Genomic DNA, 23,215 nt, shown 5'->3' with positions numbered 1-23,215 from the left:
TTTCTTTCTTTTTTTTAATTATGTTCAGTTAGCCACTGTATAGTACAGTTTTTGATGTAGTGTTCAATGATTCATTAGTTAAGTATAACACCCAGTTGTCACCATAGCATGTTCCCTCCTTGATACCCATCACCCTGGAACCCTCTCCGCTTATCCCCCTCCACTTTGAAACCCACAGATTATTTCCCACAGTTCATAGTCTCTCATGGTTCACCTCCCTCTCTGATTTCCCCCTTTTTGGATTTCCTTCCCTTCCCCTATGATTCTCCATGCTATTGCTTATGTTGCACATATGAGTGGAACCGTATGATAATTGTCTTTCTCTGCTTGACTTCACTTAACATAATCCCTTCCAGTTCCATCCATGTTGATGCAAATGGTGGGCATTCATCATTTCTGATGTCTGAGTAATATTCTGTTGTATATATATGTACCACATCTTTATCCATTTGTCTGTTGAAGGGCATTTCGACTCCTTCCACAATTTGGCTATTATGGACATTGCTTCTATGAACATTGGGGTACATGTGCCCCTTCTTTTCACTACATCTGTGTCTTTAGGATAAATACCTAGTAGTGATGGTTTCTCACAAAACTAAACATATTCTTATCATATGATCCAGCAATTGTTCTCCTTGGTATTTACCCAGAGGAGTCCATATAAAAACCTACACACAGATACACACAGATCTTATACCAGCCTTATTCATAATTGCCAAAAATCAGAAACAACCAAGACATCCTTCAGTAGATGAATGCATAAATAAACTGTGGTACAATCAGACAATGGAATATTACTCAGTTCTAGAAAGAAATGAGCTATCAAGCCACAAAAAGACATGGAGGAAAATTTAATGCATATTAGTAAGTGAAAGAAGCCAGTCTGAAAAGGATACATACTGTATGATTCCATCTATATTACACTTTGGAAAAAGCAAACTATGGAGACAGAAAAAAAACAGTAGTTGCCAGGATTAAGGGTGGGGGAATGAGATGAATAAACAGAGCACAGGAGTTTTAGGGCAGTGAATACACTCTGTACAATACTATGTCATATATTTGTCCAAACTCAGAATGTATAACACCGAGTGAACCCTAAAATCACTATGGACTTCGGGTGATTGTGATGTGTCCATGTAGATTCATTAGCCGTAAGAAGTGTGCAACTCTTGTAAGGGATATTGATGATGGGGGGATCCGTACATATGGGGGAGGAGGGAGATATAGAAAAACTCTGTACCTTCCCCTCAGTTTCATTGTGAACTTTAAACTACTCTTTAAAAAATAGTCTTTTATAATGAAATAAGTAAAGAATTTGCATATCATTGCCCTCGTAGGAAGAATCACGATCACTAAAATGTAAGAAACATTTCCTCATATTTCCCATTTGTATGGAACATGGAGATATTATCACTGCCTTGACTCACTTGCTCCCTATGGTAGTTGGGCTCCATGAAGCCTGAATAGAGCCTGAGTTTTCTTGTCTAAAATATAAGTTGGTAAGTGTGAACTGGTATTAGAGATCCAACAGGTCACAAAAGAAGTAATAGGGAAAGAACTAAGGTACAAAAACAAGGCTCCTTCCTAGAAATTCAAATCTAGTTTGAAGTAAAAGTTATTGAAGTTTGGGGTGTGTCTGAGTATTGCCTCAGCATAGGGTTCTTAGAGTTTGTGACAACTTTATGCTCTAGAAAGTATGTGTGTGTAAATGATTCAGGCTGAGTTTAAAGGTTTGCAACAGGGATTACATAAAATATTGTGAAAATTGTATGGAAAATGATCTTAAGTGTTATTTTATTTCATTTTATTCTGAGTTCAGTTCAAGTATAGAAATCTTCATAGTTATAAAGGTCTATAGTGAAACCATTTTATCACTGCTCAGAACTGATTAGTCTGCTCTACACATACATACCCTCCCGTCTCATTTGTCCATCAACAAGTCCTCAGTTATCCAGTGACTCTTTGATAAATACAAATGCATACACATACAGACTCACATTCATGCACTTACAATCCCAAACATAAGCCTTATTGTTTTAAATTATTTTACTTCTCAGAATGATGAAGGTCATGCAACAGATAGCCTGGCAGATGTTCTGATGCTCAGATTTTGATCTCCATCAGTAAGAAACATATCTCAGAGAGTTAAACATTTTAAAATCTAAAAGATTAAATTAAATTCATTTAGAAGCTCTACTATGTCCTCTATGTAGCTATGACTTTTGTCTCTTGTTGCCTTGAAGCTGAGCATAAAAGAGCAAACAGTGGCCTCTCTCCAGTCCAAAGAGACTAGAAAAATGATCACACAACTACCAATTTTCGCTTTGTTGAAAAGAAAATATTTCCATTCTAGAACAGAAAATGAGTAAAAATAATCTAAGACTCTTTAACGACTACACTGATGTCTTCTGTATTTCTGAAACAAAGAAATAGCTAAGATACAATTTATACAACCTCAGGCCTGAAGAACTGTGTCCTGTGTGCTAAGATCAGGGCATCTTTCCGCTGCCACCTCGCCTGTCTCAAAACTATTCTACACATTGTGAAGAACAGATGCTTAAAAACCATCAGTATGATTTCTCTTCTCCTGCTGGGTTTAGGGTTTCTTTGGTGCAACCACTCTGGAAAACAGCATGGAGGTTCCTCAAAGTGTTGAAAATAGAACTACCCTATGACCCAGCAATTGCACTACTGGGTATTTACCCTAAAGATACAAACGTAGTGATCCAAAGGGGCACGTGCACCCGAATGTTTATAGCAGCAATGTCTACAATAGCCAAACTATGGAAAGAACCTAGATGTCCATCAACAGACAAATGGATAAAGAAGATGTGGTATATATACACAATGGAATATTATGCAGCCATCAAAAGAAATGAAATCTTGCCATTTGCGACGACGTAGATGGAACTAGAGGGTATCATGCTTAGCGAAATAAGTCAATCGGAGAAAGACAACTATCATATGATCTCCCTGATATGAGGGAGAGGAGATGCAACATGGGGGGTTAAGGGGGTAGGAGAAGAATAAATGTAACAAGATGGGATTGGGAGGGAGACAAACCATAAGTGACTCTTAATCTCACAAAACAAACTGAGGGTTGATGGGGGGAGGGGGGTTGGGGGGGTTATGGACATTGGGGAGGGTATGTGCTATGGTGAGTGCTGTGAAGTGTGTAAACCTGGTGATTCACAGACCTGTACCCCTGGGGATAAAAATATATGTTTATAAAAAATAAAATTAAAAAAAAATAGGAAAAAAAAACATCAGTAACTCACTCCACATTACTCAAAGGATAAATCCAAATCCTTAGTTGGTTTGTCAACCCATCAATCATTAGTCCTCACTCACCTCACACCCCTCCCTCCCATCATCCATCTGTTTGTTTCATGCTTCTTTATCATCCAGCCAAACTAAGTTTTCTCGGTTATATACCTACGAGTATTCCTTCTGCCCAGATCACTGTCTACCCTCACCATAGACATTCACTTAATTAACTCCAGTACATTCTTCAGGTCTAATGTATACCTTCCAGATGAAGTCTTTATTTAGTCCTCAAAATAAGTGGCTCCCCTTTTTGTGTTCTCATGGTGTCAAGGCACGTCTGTTTCATAAGCTTTTATAGTCATATATTTAAAGTAGTGTTTCTCAGATGTTCGGTGTGCATACAAATTAAAAGGAGATCTTGTAAAAATGCAAATTCTGAGTCATGGTTATGCCAATGCTGCAGTCCCCAGAGCGCATACCGAGTAGCAAGCACATAGAGTCTGTGTGCCTCTCTGGACCTGAGGACAGGATCCTCAGAGCCTGACACACAGCAGGCCCTGAATTCACAGCCACTGAATGAATTTCAAAAGTGATAGAATCTTGACAATATAACATTTTCATTTTAAAATACAAGCAGGGCTTACAAATAACCATTTGAGAAGAACTTTGTTAACTTCCTTCCCTCCTTCTGTATCTTGGTATTTCCATCTGTTCTTTCTGTCTCTTTGCCTCAAAGTTCACTGGTATCTGGAATTTCTACCCAATCCCTTCCTTTTCCTCTATTCCTTTTACACCCTGGAGGCATTTTCAATGATAGCACTTCTGAAAATAAAAAGCAAAGGAAGCCAGGGAAGAGAGATGAAGAAAAATGAACCTCTGTTCTCTTCTTCAGATATCAGTAGAGTTACTTTCTTGTTTCTCCAAATCTAACCTCCTTGGACCTAATCAGACTATTTATCAAAGAATCCCAAACATATACCTAGACCCCACTTTAGTGTTATAATGCATAAAACTGTTGTCTGTATGTTCCTCAGAAATGGAAATGAACCTTGTATCAGTCATTTATTTACACTTTGTCTTTTAGCATCTAAGTTAATATTTGACTATGTTTTAAGTCGTATCTTTAAATGCATAGTTATCTAGGGCTTGAGGGAGATACACACTTAGTCATTTTGTTTCAAATATTTTCAGTTGGCTATATTGTGAACATGGAATAGTGAAAATACCACAAGCTCCCTGTCATCCCCTTACCACCCATATGCCCAACCCTTATCTCAAACACGAAAAGTAAGCAATGTTGAAAGCAGTCACTGTAGCAAAAGAAGAAAGCAGTGAGAACATTTTATGAGTTATTAATTCTCCTACCAGGTGGACTGTCTTTAGGGAGTAAAGGCACTGCTCTTCTCCATTAGGAGTAGATATGTTTCCAAGCAGACAAGAACCATCAAGAAAAACACTGTGTTTTGGAGATACTCTGTACTCAGAAACCTCAGACATCTGTGGTTTTAGGAAACCACAGATAGACTTTTCTAGTAGGACATACAACTCTATTAGGCTTCAAGTATATTTAATGTCCAAAGGAACAATATATGGAAGAAGGTTAATTAATCTGGATTTCTATATAAACTTTATGGTCTGACTTACAGAGTTCTCACTCACTCTCTCGCTCTGTATGTGTGTGTGTGTATAAGATATAGTGTATATCTATATGTTAAGTAAAATGTGTATTTGTATATATAATTCATACCTTACATGTTTGCATTTCATGTATATATACATATGTTATATACTCTATATTTTCATTTCTTCACAACTAAGGCTTGAAAGAGATCAGAAGAGAAACTCTTGGTAAATGTGTAGATTTGTTCACTAACAAATTGTTAGACATATAAATTTCTATTAAAAATGCCTTCTCCAAATATAAAGAAAATAGAACAATTATACTAGGGTATGAATTCTAGCAAATTAAAAGAAATATCTGCATGATCTATGTTTCTAATTATCTGACAGAGTGCTATTAATAACTTTTTTGGAAGCCACAAAAACAGCAGTAGCACATAATTATGATGCAGTCTTAAAATATAACACAATGCACTTTTTCTATGGCCTTCAAGATCACATTGGCAGCAGAGCCTACCATAATGAACTGTCCTGAAGCCTTGGGATGCTGTTTTCAGCAATTTTGCATTTGAGTATTCAGATTTTACAGTGTGTGAAGTCTGACTTAAATGTACTTCTCCACAGTAACTTCAAAATATTCACATTTTGCTCTTCTCAATTTAAGGCCATATTAATTTTTAAAAAGCATATAGATTATTGCAAATAAATAGCTATTGTGAGCTAAAAACTAAATACAACCCCAAGAGCCTTCAAGATATGCTAATGATTATTTTGTCCAGTAGATTTAATTTTGCTGCAGCACACACACACAAAAAAAGGTACTTCACACTTCCCATGGTTCTCAGTGGTAAACATATTAAAGATATCAGCCCATAATTATCAGTACACAATTATTCACTTATCTACTTGCAATCAAGAAAATATCATTCCTTGTATTTTGATACTTTGTTTCACATCAGGTAAGCATATGTCAAAAGCATTAAGAAAATTGTAAATTACACATTTGATGATTCAATAGGAGAAAATCTCTTAAACACTCTCAAATTCTCTGTAATTTTCTTTCTTTTACAAATGTTACACCCCTTTTGCTATTTTTATCTTAATTACAAAGAGTAGTTGGGGCATGTGGGTGGCTCAGTCAGTTAAGTGTCTGACTTTTGATTTCAGCTCAGGTCATGATCTCAGGGCCATGAGATCAAGTCCCAAGTCAGGCTGCCCGCTCAATATGGAGCCTGTCTGAGATTCTCTCTCCCTTTACCTCTGCACCACCCCCCTCATCCCACCGCTTAAAATTTCTCACATCTTCTGTTTTGGTGGAGTTGAGATCTGTCTCTCTCCCCTAATGCAATTGCCTTTCATAAACTCTTCCTTGCCTGTTTAATTCTGTCTGGTACAGTTTTTCTAGGACATTATTTAGACCTCAAGCTTATGGGAAAGGAATCTGGATCAATGTAAATAAATTTTTTAAAGATTTTAATGAATATTCTAAGGCATAGAAATACCTTATCTAGGTATTATACCTTATGAAAATAGTTGTGTGTGTGTGTGTGTGTGTGTGATTAAGCAAAACTGTACATGTGAAAATTCAAACACTAGAAACTATAGCTTAAAGCAAAATGTTCCCCATCCTTTTTAGAAAGGATCATATTTTAACCACCACCTCCCCCCATGAGATTTTATTTTTTTTTAAAGATTTTTTATTTATTTATTTGACAGAGAGAGATCACAAGTAGACAGAGAGGCAGGCAGAGAGAGAGAGAGAGAGAGGGAAGCAGGCTCCCTGCTGAGCAGAGAGCCTGATGCGGAACTCGATCTCAGGACCCTGAGATCATGACCTGAGCCGAAGGCAGCGGCCTAACCCACTGAGCCACCCAGGCGCCCCCCCCCCATGAGATTTTAAAACCATGGATATGTAGTATATCTGTTTATATACGGTGGCTTTTGGAATAACATAAACTATTGTAATAGCCAGGATTTATTTGGCCCTCAGGAACTAATTTCTGCACTCATGAAATGATAGTGCCCACTGAAACTAAATGGATTAAAGCACAAAATAAAAATCACCTAAAATCCCACACCACAGAGGTGACTATTATTTGCATTTAGACAAATATCCTTTCATATATCTTGCTAACAATATTTTATATGCTTTCTTTTATCCATTCATGTTCTTTAATAACATAATATGGACATATTTCCATATTAATATAAATAGACATCATACTTTTCAAGTATATACCATAATTTCTTTAATTGATTCAATTTCCTGTAACATAACTTCTTTTTCTTTTTTGTATTTTAAATAACACTATGATGAATATCATGCCATTTCATATTTGCACATTTGATGTGATTTTTTTGTAGAAAATTTCATATGATAACTTTATGTAGAAAAATATAAATACAAGGCAAACAAAACACACACATGATATCAGGATGCCTAAATCAACCAAACTACTCTGAAAGTGTGTAAAGATAACTTATCCTTATAATGTATCCTAGGTTTACAGCATTCCTTTAATTTGGGCATAATAAATTAGATGGTTGCAGAAAATAAGATTAGAATTATATGTAGAACTTGCATTATATATATCATAAGGAAATAGTAGATAAATGCTTTATATTTAAAGACAGAATATATTGTCTTGTCATATAGTAAAATATTGTTCTACCGCTCCTCCTTCCAAAAAACCCTAAATTGTTATTTGGGTCAGGGAACACATCTATCTATAACATTTATTTGTAAAAATTTAGACTTTGTTTCTCTCCATATGTATGTAACTGTATGAAAATAGGCTGTCTATCATGTAAGGTAAGTAATTGAATTTCTAATTTTCTAAGCTCACAATTTTATGTGTATACATATCCTCCATTTGCCAGGTTTAAACTTAAATATATACTTCCATTTTGTAAAATTAAAATAACACTTGGAGAAGACATAAGCTACAGAATGCAAATGGGGAGTCCTTTTGTGCTTTTCTTGTGTAGTGTTTTCTCACTTTTCACCTTGTTATCTACAAAACATGGAAGTGCCTGATGTGATATCATTAGAAATAATTTCTTGAAGTATAATTTCTGGATAAAAAGTCATGTCTTTCTTTCTTTTTTTTTTTTTAAAGATTTTATTTATTCAACAGAGAGAAATCACAAGTAGGCAGAGAGGCAGGCAGAGAGAGAGGAGGAAGCAGGCTCCCTGCTGAGCAAAAAGCCCGATGCGGGGCTCGAACCCAGGACCTGGGATCATGACCTGAGCCGAAGGCAGCGGCTTAACCCACTGAGCCACCCAGGCGCCCCAAAAGTCATGTCTTTCAACATTTCCTTAGCGATTCAGGGTCTCTTCTGATCCCATACAAATTTTAGGATTATTTGCTCCAGCTCTTTGAAAAATACCGGTGGAATTTTGATCGGAATGGCATTAAAAGTATAGATTGCTCTAGGCAGTATAGACATTTTAACAATGTTTATTCTTCCGATCCAAGAGCATGGAATGGTCTTCCATCTTTTTGTGTCTTCTTCAATTTCTTTCATGAGTGTTCTGTAGTTCCTCGAGTACAGATCATTTACCTCTTTGGTTAGGTTTATTCCCAGGTATCTTATGGTTCTTGGTGCTATAGTAAATGGAATCGATTCTCTAATTTCCCTTTCTGTATTTTCATTGTTAGTGTATAAGAAAGCCACTGATTTCTGTACATTGACTTTGTATCCTGCCACGTTGCTGAATTGTTGTATGAGTTCTAGTAGTTTGGGGGTGGAGTCTTTTGCGTTTTACATATAAAGAATCATGTCATCCGTGAAGAGAGAGAGTTTGACTTCTTCGTTGCCAATTTGGATACCTTTTATTTCTCTTTGTTGTCTGATTGCTGTTGCTAGGAGTTCTAATACTATGTTGAACAAGAGTGGTGAGAGTGGGGGCATCACGTTACCTGATTTCAAGCTTTACTACAAAGCTGTGATCACCAAGACAGCATGGTACTGGCATAAAAACAGACACACAGACCAGTGGAATGGAGTAGAGAGCCGAGATATGGACCCTCAACTCTATGGTCAAATAATCTTCAACAAAACAGGAAAAAATATCCAGTGGAGAAAAGACCGTCTCTTCAATAAATGGTGCTGGGAAAACTGGACAGCTATATGTAGAAGAATGAAACTCAACCATTCTCTTACACCATACACAAAAATAAACCCAGAATGGATAAAAGACCTCAACGTGAGACAGGAATCCATCAGAATCCTAGAGGAGAATATAGGCAGTAACCTCTTTGATATCAGCCACAGGAACTTCTTTCAAGATATGTCTCCAAAGGCAAAGGAAACAAAAGCAAAAATGAACTTTTGGGACTTCAACAAGATCAAAAGCTTCTGCACAGCAAAGGAAATAGTCAACAAAACAAAGAGGCAACCCACAGAATGGGAGAAGATATTTGCAAATGACAGTACAGACAAAAGGTTGATATCCAGGATCTGTAAAGAACTCCTCAAACTCAACACACACAAAACAGACAATCATAAAAAAAAATGGGCAGAAGATATGAACAGACACTCCTCCAATGAAGACATACAAAGGCTATCAGACACATGAAAAAATGTTCATCATGACTAGCCATCAGGGAGATTCAAATTAAAACCACATTGAGATACCACCTTAAACCAGTTAGAATGGCCAAAATTAGCAAGACAGGAAACAACATGTGTTGGAGGGGTTGTTGAGAAAGGGGAACCCTCTTCCACTGTTGGTGGGAATGCAAGTTGGTGCAGCCACTTTGGAGAACAGTGTGGAGATTCCTCAAGAAATTAATAATAGAGCTTCCCTATGACCCTGCCATTGCACCATTGGGTATTTACCCCAAAGATACAGATGTAGTGAAAAGAAGGGCCATCTGTACCCCAATGTTTATAGCAGCAATGGCCACGGTCACCAAACTGTGGAAAGAACCAAGATGCCCTTCAACGGACGAATGGATAAGGAAGATGTGGTCCATATACACTATGGAGTATTATGCCTCCATCAGAAAGGATGAATACCCAACTTTTGTAGCAACATGGACGGGACTGGAAGAGATTATGCTGAGTGAAATAAGTCAAGCAGAGAGAGTCAATTATCATATGGTTTCACTTATTTGTGGAGCATAACAAATAGCATGGAGGACAAGGGGAGTTAGAGAGGAGAAGGAAGTTGAGGGAAATTGGAAGGGGAGGTGAACCATGAGAGACTATGGACTCTGAAAAACAATCTGAGGGTTTTGAAGGGGCAGGGGGTGGGAGGTTGGGGGAACCAGATGGTGGGTATTGGAGAGGGCACAGATTGCATGGAGCACTGGGTGTGGTGCAAAAACAATGAATACTGTTATGCTGAAAATAAATTAAAAACATTTTTTTAAAAAAGTCATGTCTATTTAATTTTTTAAATAAGATTTCCAAACTGTCTTCCAAAAAATCTTTACCAATTTATATTCCTTCATATTTTGCCGGAGGAAACCTATTTACAATACTGGGTATTACCATTTGTTTTTTTAATCTTGGCAAAATTTATGAAGACAAAGTGAACCCCCAGTATTCTTAATAACTAATTGAATTGAGTTTTTCAGTGAGGATATTGACTATCTGTATTTTTAAAAGATGTATTTATTTATTTGAAAGAGAGAGAGAAATAGGGAGGAGAGGGGCATAGGGAGAAGGGGAGGGAAGAGAGAAACAGACTCCCCACTGAGCAGGAAGCCTGATGCAGGGCTCCATCTCATGACTGTGAGATCATGACCCGAGCTGAAACCAAGAGTCAGACACTCAACCAACTGAGCCACCCAGGTGCCCCAACTGTTATTACTGAAGAGATTTCCCTTATCTTGTAACATTCAGCAGGTTTTTATTTTCTTTTTCATTCCTTATTAAACATATCACCCACGATATAATCACCATTTGTAATAATTTAACTATTTGTAATTTGTAATTATTATTACATTTGTAATAATGTAATAGTATTTTTACAGTGGTGATTGTGGAAATTCTGTAGGGCTCTGTGCCCTTTCATTTCACAAATGATTCTGCTTCCTTCTATATTTACTCTTATGTATATATGAAGTCTATGATGACCATAGATACATTAATGTATGTGAGTTTATTTTTCATATGTGTTATGATTCTTAAAATACATTTTATAATAATTTTATGCAGAGGTGTTCAGAAAATGGTATTTATTTTTTTTAATTTTTTATTTCTTTTCAGTGTAACAGTATTCATTGTTTTTGCACCACACCCAGTGCTCCATGCAATCCGTGCCCTCTCTAATATCCACCACCTGGTTCCCCCAACTTCCCACTCCCTGCCCCTTCAAAACCCTCAGATTATTTTTCACCACCAGAAAATGGTATTTAAAGTAATTGCAGATCTTTCATTATCACAAGTAAGATTTTTTTTTTATATTTAAGGAGAACTCAAACATTCTAATATATTTTTTCATACTGAAACTTAGAGATTTCTCAATTCCTTTCACTCCTTAATCACTTTTCTTCTATAGGCTTTGAATTGACATATTTAATTTTTTCACTGTTCTCTCTATATCATATTAATATGTACATTCCTGTGGTTCTAGTTAGGCTCCTTTAAATTATTTTTAGGGGCTGGTCATGTGAAGCAATACCTGTTTTCATAATGGGCACATTTTTTTGTGCCAACTATTACCCATTTCTCCAAATTTATTCATGACAGTTGTTACTGATACAGTTTAATTCTCTGCTCATGTAAATTCTGATGTTTCCCCCAACATTTTGCATATAATAGTCCATATCTGGAAAGAAAAATGGAAGTCAGTAATTGTCCTTTAGTTTAATGACTTTTTTTTTTAGAATTATCTACGTAATACGATGGTATTTCATTAAACCTTACAGGGAGTGGAGTACTGCTGTGTGCTATACCATAGATAAACCTTAAAAACATGCCAAGTGAAAAAAGGAAGTCATGAAAGACCAGCTGTTGAATGATGCCATTAATATGAAATATCCAGAATTGGCAAATCCATAGAGACAGAAAATTGGTTAGTGGTTGCCAGGAAATGGTGGGTGGGGAAAGATTTCAGAGATACTAATTAATTATTATTTTAATTTGTATGTTCGGTCTATGAATGCATTTGAACTTTTACTCAGAATCACATAACATAAAATTCACTATTTTAACCAGATTATAGTATAGTTTAGTGGATTTTAGTATACATTAGTCCCCCTCTTATCCATCGGGGATACATTCCAATATACTACATGGATGTATAAAACTTTGGATAGTACCAAATCTTATATATACTGTTTTTTCCTATAAATACATACCTTTGATAAAGTTTAATTTAAAATGGAGGCACAGCATAAGACTAACAACAATAATAATAGAAAAAATATAATAACAATTCACTGTAATAAAGGAATGTGTATCATCTCTCAAAATATTATACTGTAGTCACGCTTCATCTTGTGATGATGTGAGAGGACAAAATGTCTATATGAGGAGTTGAAGTGAGGTGACTGATATAAGCTCTGTGATGTAGCATTATTCTACTAGTGACCTTCTGACAATATGTCAGGAAAATCAACTGCTTCCAGAACACACATGACCAGGGGTAACTGAGAATGTGGGTAAAAGAGACCCCCAAAAATGAAACTGCAGAGAAGAGGTTGGGAGAAGGAAACAACTGTATTCACAATGTCATGCAAATATAATCATTGTCAAATTCCAGAACATATCCATTACTCCAAAAATAAACCCCATACCTCCCAATTCCATCCTACTCCTATTTTCTGCCAATCACTAGTCTACTTCCTGCCTGATGGATTTGCCTATTCAAATAGACTCATAAAAGAGGTGGTCTTTTGTGACTGCCTTCTTTCACTTAGCATGGTTTTTCTTTTTTTTTTTTTACTTATTTTTTATTAACATATAATGTATTATTTGCCCCACGGGTACAGGTCTGTGAATCATCAGGCTTACACATTTAACACCACTCACCATAGCACATACCCTCCCCAGTGTTCCTAACCCGGCCACCCTATTCCTACCCTTCCCACTCCCGAGCAACCCTCAGTTTGTTTTGTGAGATTAATAGTCTCTTCTGGTTTGTCTCCTGATCCTATCTTGTTTCATTTTTTCATTCCCTACTCCCCAAACCCCCCACTTTTCCTCTCAAATTCCTCATATCAGAGAGATCCTATGATAGTTGTCTTTCTCTGATTGACTTATTTCAGTCAGTGTAATACCCTCTAGTTCCATCCACATCATTTCAAATGGCAAGACTTCGTTTCCATTGGTTGCTGCATAGTATTCCATTGTATATATAGCACATCTTCTTTTTCCATTCATCTGTTGAGGGACATCTAGATTCTTTCAATAGTATGTCTATTGTGGACATTGCTGCCATAAATGTTCAGGTGCACATGCCCCTTTCGGTCACTACATTTGTATCTTTAGGGTAAATACCCAGTAGTGCAATTGCTAGGTCTTAGGGTAGCTTTATTTTCAACTTTTTGAGGAACCTCCATGCTGTTTTCCAGAGTGGCTACTCCAGCTTGCATTCCCACCAACAGTGTAGGAAGGTTCCCTTTTTTCCACATCCTCACCAACATCTGTCGTATCCTGACTTGTTAATTTTAGCCATTCTGACTGGTATGAGGTGGTATCTCATTGTGGCTTTGATTTGTATTTCCCTGATGCCAAGAGATGTGGAGCACTTTCTCATATGTCTGTTGGCCATCTGGATGCCTTCTTTGCATAAATGTCTGTTCATGTCCTCTGCCCATTTCTTTATTGGATTATTTGTTCTTTGGGTGTTGAGTTTGATAAGTTTCTTATAGATTTTGGATGCTAGCCCTTTATCTGATATGTAATTTGCAAATATCTTCTCCCATTCTGTCAGTTGTCTTTTGGTTTTGCTGACTGTTTCCTTTGCTGGGCAAAAGCTTTTGATCTTGATGAAGTCCCAATAGTTCATTTTTGCCCTTGATTCCCTTGCCTTTGGAAATGTTTCTAGAAAGAAGTTGTCATGGCTGAAGTGAAAGAGGTTGTTGCCTGTGTTCTCCTCAAGGATTTTGATGGATTCCTTTCTCACATTGAGGTCTTTCATCCATTCTGAGTCTATTTTCGTGTGTGGTGTAAGGATATGGTCCAGTTTCATTTTTCTGCTTGTGGCTGTCCAATTCTCCCAACACCATTTATTGAAGAGACTGTCTTTTTTCCACTAGACATTCATTCCTTCCTGCTTTGTCAAAGATTAGTTGACCATAGAGTTGAGGGTCTATTTCTGGGCTCTCTATTCTGTTCCATTGATCTATGTCTCTGTTTTTGTGCCAATACCATACTGTCTTGATGATGACAGCTTTGTAGTAGAGCATGAAGTCTGGAAATGTTATGTCACCAACTTTGGCTTCCTTTTTCAACATTCCTCTGGCTATTCGAGGTCTTTTCTAGTTCCATATAAATTTTAGGATTATTTGTTCCATTTCTTTGAAAAACATTGATGGTATTTTCATAGGGATTGCATTAAACGTGTAGGTTGCTTTAGGTAGCATAGACATTTTCACAGTATTTGTTCTTCCAATCCAAGAGCATGGAACGTTTTTCCATTTCTTTGTGTCTTCCTCAATTTCTTTCATGAGTACTTTATAGTTTTCTGAGTACAGATTCTTTGCCTCTTTGGTTAGGTTTATTCCTAGGTATCTTGGGTGCAGTTGTAAATGGGATCGGCTCCTTAATTTCTTCTGTCTTGCTTCTTCCGTCTTGCTGTTGGTGTGTAGAATTTTGTGTGCATTGATTTCTGTGCATTGATTTTATATCCTGACACTTTACTCAATTCCTCAATGAATTCTAGCAGATTTTGAGTGGAGTCTTTTGAGTTTTCCACATAAAGTATCATATCATTGCAAAGAGTGATAGTTTGACTTCTTCATTGCTGATTTGGATGCCTTTAATTTCTTCCTGTTGTTTCATTGCTGAAACTAGGACTTCTAGTATTATGTTGAATAGCAGTGATGATAGTGGACATCCCTGCTGTGTTCCTGACCTTAGAGGAAAAGCTCTTAGTTTTTCTCCATTGAGAATGATATTTGCTGCGGGTTTTTCATAGATGGATATGATGATATTGAGGTATGTACTTTCAATCCCTACACTTTGAAGATTTTTGATTAAGGAAGGATGCTGTACTTTGTCAAATGCTTTTTCAGCATCTACTGAGATTATCATATGGTTCTTGTTCTTTCTTTTATTAATGTATTGTATCACATTGATTGATTGGTGGATGTTGAACTAAACTTGCAGCCCAGGAATAAATCCCACTTGGTCATGGTGAATAATCCTTTTAATGTACTGTTGCATCCTATTGGCTAGTATTTTGGTGAGAATTTTTGCATCTGTATTCATCAAGGTTATTGGTCTGTAATTGTCTTTTTTTAATGGGGTCTTTGTCTGGTTTTTGGATCAAGGTAATGCTGGCCTCATAAAATGAGTTTGGAGGTTTTCCTGCCATAACTCTTTATTGGAACATTGTCAGGAGAATAGGTATTAGTTCTTCTTTAAATGTTTGGTAGAATTCCCCTGGGAAGCTGTGTGGCCCTGGGCTCTTGCTTGTTGGGAGATTTTGATGACTGCTTCAATCTCCTTACTGGTTATAGGTCTGTTCAGGTTTTCTATTTCTTCCTAGTCAATTTTGGTAGTTTATAGTCTCTAGGAATGCTTTCATTTCTTCCAGATTGTCAAATTTGCTGGTGTATGGTTGCTCATAATATGTTCTAATATTTATATTTCTTTGGTGTTTATTATGATCTCTCCTCTTTCCTTCATGATTTTATTAATTTGAGTCCTCTTTTCTTTTTGATAAGTCTGGCCAGCGGTTTATCAATCTTATTTATTCTTTCAAAGAACCAGCTCCTAGTTTCGTTGATTTGTTCTACTGTTCTTTTGGTTTCTATTTCATTGATTTCTGCTCTGATCTTTATTATTTCTCTTCTCCTGCTGGGTTCAGGCTTTTTTTGCTGTTCTTTCTCCAGCTCCTATAGGTGTAGGGTTAGGTTGTATACTTGAGATCTTTCTTGTTTCCTGAGAACGGCTTATATCACTATATACTTTCCTCTCAGGACTGCCTTTGCTGCTTCCCCCAGATTTTGAACAGTTGTATTTTCATTTTTCTTTTTGTTTCCATGAATTTTTTCAAGTCTTCTTTAATTTCCTGGTTGACCCATTCATTCTTTAGTAGGATGGTCTTTAGCCTCGATGTATTTGAGTTCTTTACAACTTTCCTTCTGTGATTGAATTCTAGCTTCAGAGCATTGCGGTCTGAAAATAGGCAGGGAATGATCCCAATCTTTTGGTACTAGTTGAGACCTGATTTGTGACCCAGGATGTGATCTATTCTGGAGAATGTTCCATGTGCACTAGAGAAGAATGTGTATTCTGTTGCTTTGGGATGGAATGTTCTGAATATATCTGTGATGTCCATCTGGTCCAGTGTGTCATTTAAGGCCTTTATTTCCTTGTTGATCTTTTGCTTGGATGATCTGTCCATTTCAGTGAGGGGGCTTGTTAAAGTCCCCTACTATTATTGCATTATTGTTGATGTGTACTTTGATTTTGTTATTAATTGGTTTATAGAGTTGGCTGCTCTCATGTTAGGGGCCTGGATATTTAAAATTGTTAGATCATCTTGTTGGACAGCCCCTTTGAGTATGATATAGTGTCCTTCCTGATCTCTTATTTTAGTCTTTGGCTTAAAATCTAATTTATCTGATATAAGGATTGCCACCCCAGGTTTCTTTTGATGTTCATTAGCATGGTGAATTGTTTTCCACCCCATCAATTTAAATCTGGAGGGGTCTTTAAGTCTAAAATGAGTTTCTTCTAGACAGCATATTGATGGTTTTTTTTTTTTTAAGATTTTATTATTTATTTTGACAGAGAGAGATCACAAGTAGACAGAGAGGCAGGCAGGCGGAGAGAGAGAGAGAGAGAGAGGGAAGCAGGCTCCCTGTCGAGCAGAGAGCCCGATGCGGGACTCAATCCCAGGACCCTGAGATCATGACCTGAGCCGAAGGCAGCGGCTTAACCCACTGAGCCACCCAGGCGCCCCGTGTTTTGGTTTTTTAACCATTCTGATACACTGTGTCTTTTGATTGGGGCATTTATCCCATTTATATTCAGGGTAAGTATTGAAAGATATGCATTTAGTGCTATTGTATTGCCGTTAAGGTGACTGTTACTGTATATTGTCACTGTTCCTTTTTGGTCTACTAGTTTGGGGCTCTCTCTTTGCTTAGAGGACCCCTTTCAATATTTCCTGTAGGGCTTGTTTGGTGTTTGTAAACTCTATTAATTTTTTTTTAAAGATTTTATTTATTTATTTGACAGACAGAGATCACAAGCAGGCAGAGAGGCAGGCAGAGAGAGAGGAGGAAGCAGGCTCCCCGCTGAGCAGAGAGCCCGATGCGGGGCTCGATCCCAGGACCCTGGGATCATGACCCGAGCCGAAGGCAGCGGCTTAACCCACGGAGCCACCCAGGCGCCCCTCTATTAATTTTTGATTGTCCTGGAAACATTTTAAAACTCTCCTTCTATTTTCAATGGCAGCCTAATTGTATATACTATTCCTGGCTGTATAGTTTTCTCATTTAATGTTCTGAATATATCATGCCAATTTTTTCTGTCCTGCCAGGTCTCTGTGGATAGGTCTGCTGCCAGTCTAATATTTCTACCATTGTATGTTAGAGACCTCTTGTCCCGAGCTGCTTTTAGGATTTTCTGTTACTGAGACTTGTAAGTTTTATTATTAGATGATGGGGTATGGAGCTATTTTTATTGATTTTGAGGGCAGTTCTTTGTGTCTCCTGGATTTTGATGCTTGTTCCCTTTGCCATTTTAGGGAAATTCTCTACAATAATTCTCACTGATATACCTTTTGTCCCCATCTCTCTTCTTCTGGAATCCCAATTATTCTAATATTGTTTCATCTTATGGTATCGCTTATCTCTCAAATTCTCCCCTCTTGGTCCAGTAATTGTATGTCTCTCTTTTGCTCAGCTTCTTTATTATCCATCATTTGGTTTTCTATGTCACTAATTATCTCTTCTGCCTCCTCTATCCTAGCAGTAAGAGCCTTCATTTTTTATTGCACCTCATTAATCACTTTTTTGATTTCAGCTTCATTAGATTTTAGATATTTTATTTCTCCAGAAAGGGTTTTTATTTCTCCAGACAGGGTTTCTCTAATATTTTCCATGCCTTTTTTGAACCCAACTAGCACCTTGAGAATTGTCATTCTGAACTCTAGATCTTACATATTACCAATATCCATATTGATTAGGTCCCTAGCCTTTGGTACTGCCTCTTGTTCTTTTTTTTTGTGGTGAGTTTTTCCACCTTGTCATTTTATCCAGATAAGAATATATGAACAAGGGAATAAAATACTAAGAAGGTGGCAAAGACCCCAGAAAAATGTACGCTAACCAAATCAGAAGAGACCCCAAATCAATGGGAGAGGAAAGGGGTTAAAAAGAAGTTTTAAAAGTTTAAAAAGTATCCATATATATATTAGGCTGGTGAACAGAACAGAGCTACCCACTTGATTTTGGGTGTATTTTGGTCTCTTAAAAGAAACTACCACCTAATATTTTTTAAAGAAAGAAAAACTTATATATATACAAAAATAAGGGTAAATACAAAGAAGAAATGGAATATGACTGTAAGGATGAAAATTTTTTTTTAAGATTTTATTTATTTATTTGACAGAGATCACAGGTAGGCAGAGGCAGGCAGAGAGAGGGGGGGAAAGCAGGCTCCCTGCTGAGCAGAGAGCCCGTTGTGGGGCTCGATCCCAGGACCCTGGGATCATGACCTGAGCCGAAGGCAGAGGCTTTAACCCACTGAGCCACCCAGGCGTCCCAGGATGAAAATTTTTTTAAAATTCTAAAAAAAGGAATTGATCAAATAAGTTGGTTGGAAAAAGAAAGAAAAGAAAGTGGAGAGAATTTTCTCAGGCTGGAGACTAAAACAAAGCCCTGTGCTGGATTTATGGTATATTTTGATCTATTACAGGTAATTGTATCCCAAAAAATTTTTAGAAGAAAAAACCCTTTATGTATACAAAAAACAAAGTTAGATTCAATGAAATATAAAATATGACTATAATAATGAAGGTTTAAAAATATTTTTTTAGAAAGGTATTGTTAAGATAAACTAGTTAAAAATCATTAAAAGAGGAAAGAGGAGAATTTAGAAAAAATTAGAATAAGAAAAAATAAAATTAAAAAAACTTAACTAACTTTGCAAGACTAAAGAATCATGGGGAAAAAGCCATGAATTCCATGCTTTGCTTTCCCCTCCTCTGGAATTCCACTGTCCTCCTTGATCAGTGAGTTTGGTCTTCGCTGGATGTTCTTGCTGATCTTCTGGTGAAGGGGCCTGTTGCAGTGCTTCTCAGATGTCTTTGCCCACGGCAGAATTGTGTCACCTTTGCCAGGGGTTGGGCTAAATAATCTGCTCGGGTTCAGTCTTGGGAGCTTTTGTTCCCTGAACGCTTTCTGTAGAACTCTGGAGGACGTGAATGTAAATGGCGGCCTCCCAATCTCTGGCCCAGAGCAGCCGGGAGCTTGGGGCCCCATTCCTCAGTGCCCTTCAGAGAAAAGCTGTCAGTCACTCCCATCTCCCTGGTCTTTGGCAGTGCTCCGTGCTCACCCAGCCTGTGACTGAGCATTTCTGTCTCTGGCACACAGTCCCATTTGGTCTCCAAACCCAGCAGATTCCTGCTTCCAGGGAAGGAAGGTGAGTCCCCCCAGATCTGCCACTTGTGGGTTGTCTGCTCAAAGAGCAGTAGCCTGTGCCATGGATCAGAGTTTAAGGTAACCCCAAGCTGAGAGCCCCCTCTTCAGCTCCATCTCTGTAGCTGGCTTCCCCACTCTAATACCTGCAAACTCTGCTACACTCAGACACCCATGATCCTTCTATGACCCCGCAGGACCTCAGACCACACTGTCCCCATGAGGGCTCCACCTCCACTTAACCTCTGGAGTGATGTCCCTCAGTGGAGCAGATTTTTAAAAGTTCTGATTTTGTGCTCCATTGCTCCACTGCTTACCGGGGGCCAGCCCCTCCTGCCGCGGTCTATCTTCCCGTCGCTTTGGATTCACTTCTCTGCACCTCCCACCTTTCAGGAAGTGGTTGATTTTCTGTTTCTAGAATTGCTGCTCTTTTTCTCTTTGATCTCCTGTTGGGATTGTAGGTGTTCAGAATGGTTTGTTAACTACCGAGCTGAACTCCTGTGACCTGATGTCATCTCTGTCTGCTACTCCTCCACCATCTTGACTCATCCCCCATCTTGACTCCTCCCTCTTATTATCTTTTTGATGTTTGCAGGATTTGTGGTAATTGTGATTGTTTCATTCTTAATATTAATAATGTCTGTCTTCTTTTGCATTTTCAGTCTTGCTAGAGGTTTGACAGTTTTGTTGCGCTTTCCATAGAACACTGATTTTCTCAGTCACTTTTCTGTTTCAATTTCTTTGATATTTGCCTTTGTCTTTATTGTTTTCTTCATTCAGCTTGCTTCAGGTTTATTTTGGTATTTTTCTAGATTCTTCAGGCAGGAACTTATATTATGATTTGGGATTTCTCCTCTTTTCTAACATATGCATTTAGTGCTTTCAGATTTCCTCTTAAAACTCGTTTGGCTTCATCCCATAAATATTTACAGGTTGTGTTTCCATTTTTATTTAGTTCAATGGATCTTTAAAAGTTTTTATTTAAATTCCAGTTATTTAACATATAGCGTGATATTAATTTCAGGTGTACAATATAGTGATTCAACACTTCCATACATCACTCTGTTCATCACAACAATTGCACTCCTTAACACCCATCACCTATTTAACCCTTACCCCTCTCTGCTTCAATGTATTTTTGATACTCATTGAGACTCCTTATTTGATCTATGGATTATTTAGTAGTGTATTGTGTAGTTTCCAAATGTTAAGAGATTTTCCTTTATCTTTCTGTTACTTGTTTTTAGGTTGTTTCCATGGTGGTCAGAGAACACACTTTGTATGACTTCAGTTCTTTTAAATTGCTAAGGTTTGTCTTATGTTTCAAGATATGGTCAATATTGATGTATGTCTATGGGAACTTAAAAAGAATAGGTTTTCTCCTGGCAATTCACAGACCTGTACCCCTGGGTCTAATAATACATTTATATTAATAAAAAAAATAAAAAAAATTTAAGAAAAAGAATAGGTTTTCTGATGCTCTGTGTGAATTATTCTATAATTGATGAGTACATGCCATTGATTGATGATGCTCTACCAAGTCAGTAGATTTAAATACCTAGTTCTTGAAGAATATAATCCTATAGTTGGTTCTTAGTAAGGGTTTGTTGGATTTCATAGACGGGCTGTACCAGTACACTTATCCCTGTTATCTGTTTTCATCTGCTAAAATTTCCAAGACAAAGGCAAATAGCTGAAAATGGCACCCTGCCATGGAATTTGACTAGGCAGGCTACAGTGATATAACAACCGAAGCTCAGTTTGCCACACCAATTACTTATTTTCTTGTCAGAGGTCTACAGCTTGGCTGTATTTTAACTGATATTGTCTGTTCTTGCTTGAGCTCTACTGAATTATGCTGGATTCAAGGTTTGGGGATGGATTCAAGTTATTCCTTATATATTAATTTTGAGATCCATGCTGAAGGAACAGTAGCTCTCTAGAGCATATTATTTGCATGGCAAAGGGTGGAAGCTCCGGAGAACTGGCAGAAATCTGGACTACCTCTCAAAGGTTCAGCTAATAATAAGCACAGTGCCACTTTCATCCATCTTCTCTAGTCCAGAGGAAGTCACAGCAATGACTAAAGCAATTGTGTTAAAAGGATATATTCCTCCTACTCCAGGAGGAAGTACCACAAAACCATAGAGCAAAATATACAGATGAATAATCCTATTACAGTATGGGAGTGAAGAATTGGAAGCAATGCTCCAAAATACCTATAACTTAGTTTCTGAATCTGTATTACTTACTGTTTTACACAGGGGTCAGAAAAATGAAAACCCTTCACATGAAAAGGTGGAGAATCTTTTTAAATTATGAGAGACATCCCCTTGACATACAATTAAGTCTTACACATTGTGTTTTGGAGAATTTGAATAAAATATCTTTAGTAAACTAATGAGAAAGTACTTCAGAGTATACTTCATACTACCTCAAAAGCAGTTTATTTTTATTTTTTTAAAGGCAGTTTATTTTTAAATCCAGCCTATATTCTCTTACTCTTTTGGTTTGGAAATATAGGTAAGTATTTGGTTGGGAGGATTTTTGGTGAGAATCCTTTGTAAGCTTGCACCGCTAAGCTAGATACAATGACTTAAAATAGAGTTCATCTGTATTAGTTTGACGTGTGTGTGTGTGTGTGTGTGTGTGTGTGTGTTAAAACATTTGCACTTGGCCTTTATTTTTGGAAACCTTCAAAAGTTTTTTTTTTTTATGAATTAGAAATTTACAGACTATTTGGTATCTTTCAGTTGGTCATCACAGAATCCTATAGGATAATATATGTCCAGGGTTTTCCAGGTCACAATTTGAATTTTATTTGAAGAGACACAATTGTCATTAAAAATACAACAAAGATGGGGCACCTGGGAGGCTCAGTGGGTTAAGGCCTCTGCCTTCGGCTCGGGTCATGGTCCCAGGGTTCTGGGATCGAGTCCCACATCGGGGGGGGTCCCTGCTCAGCGGGGAGCCTGCTTCCTCCTCTCTCTCTGCCTGCCTCTCTGCCTACTTACGATCTCTGTCTGTCAAATAAATAAATAAAATCTTTAAAAAAAAATACAACAAAGAAAGCTCTGGGGATAGAATTCTTAATTTAAGTCCAGAATAGGCATGTAACACCTATTTCATGTACTTGCAGAGTGACAGAGAACTTTTCTTACCAGTGAAGAATAAAGGAAATGGTTTCTCAGAGTCTATTCAGGATACTAATTTGCTGCAGTTGAGGTTGGAGTTTTAATGAAATGGACATTTATTATCCAAGAATAGATCTGGGACCACCAACAAATTAACAGACAGTTAAACACATAACAAGCCAGTGATGATTTGCAGTCAGTCCATGTCAGATTGTTTTTTTTTTTAAAGATTTTATTTATTTATTTGACAGAGAGAGAGATCACAAGTAGACAGAGAGGCAGGCAGAGAGAGGGAAGCAGGCTCCCCGCTGAGCAGAGAGCCCGATGCGGGACTCGATCCCAGGACCCTGAGATCATGACCTGAGCCGAAGGCAGCGGCTTAACCCACTGAGCCACCCAGGCGCCCCATTGTCAGAT

The 23,215-nt window shown here is 37.5% G+C and overlaps 1 protein-coding gene and 2 non-coding genes across 3 annotated transcripts in view; 1 reads left to right on the top strand and 2 right to left on the bottom strand.

Annotated features, from left to right (window-relative positions):
• Window positions 1–23,215, top strand: part of IL1RAPL1 (interleukin 1 receptor accessory protein like 1) — a 1,432,909-nt gene that overhangs the window by 846,611 nt on the left and 563,083 nt on the right. The gene's annotated exons all lie outside the window — the stretch shown is intronic.
• LOC125092549 (small nucleolar RNA U2-30) lies at window positions 1,811–1,880 on the bottom strand. The gene has a single exon (XR_007125003.1). It is a non-coding gene; the product is annotated as a small nucleolar RNA U2-30 (small nucleolar RNA).
• LOC125092550 (small nucleolar RNA U2-19) lies at window positions 2,052–2,129 on the bottom strand. Its single transcript, XR_007125004.1, has one exon. It is a non-coding gene; the product is annotated as a small nucleolar RNA U2-19 (small nucleolar RNA).

The sequence above is a fragment of the Lutra lutra genome, chromosome X (assembly GCF_902655055.1).
Source record: "Lutra lutra chromosome X, mLutLut1.2, whole genome shotgun sequence".
NCBI classification, from domain to species: domain Eukaryota; kingdom Metazoa; phylum Chordata; class Mammalia; order Carnivora; family Mustelidae; genus Lutra; species Lutra lutra.
The sequence above is the reverse complement of the archived record's forward strand: the minus strand, read 5'-3'. Positions and strand labels throughout refer to the sequence as shown.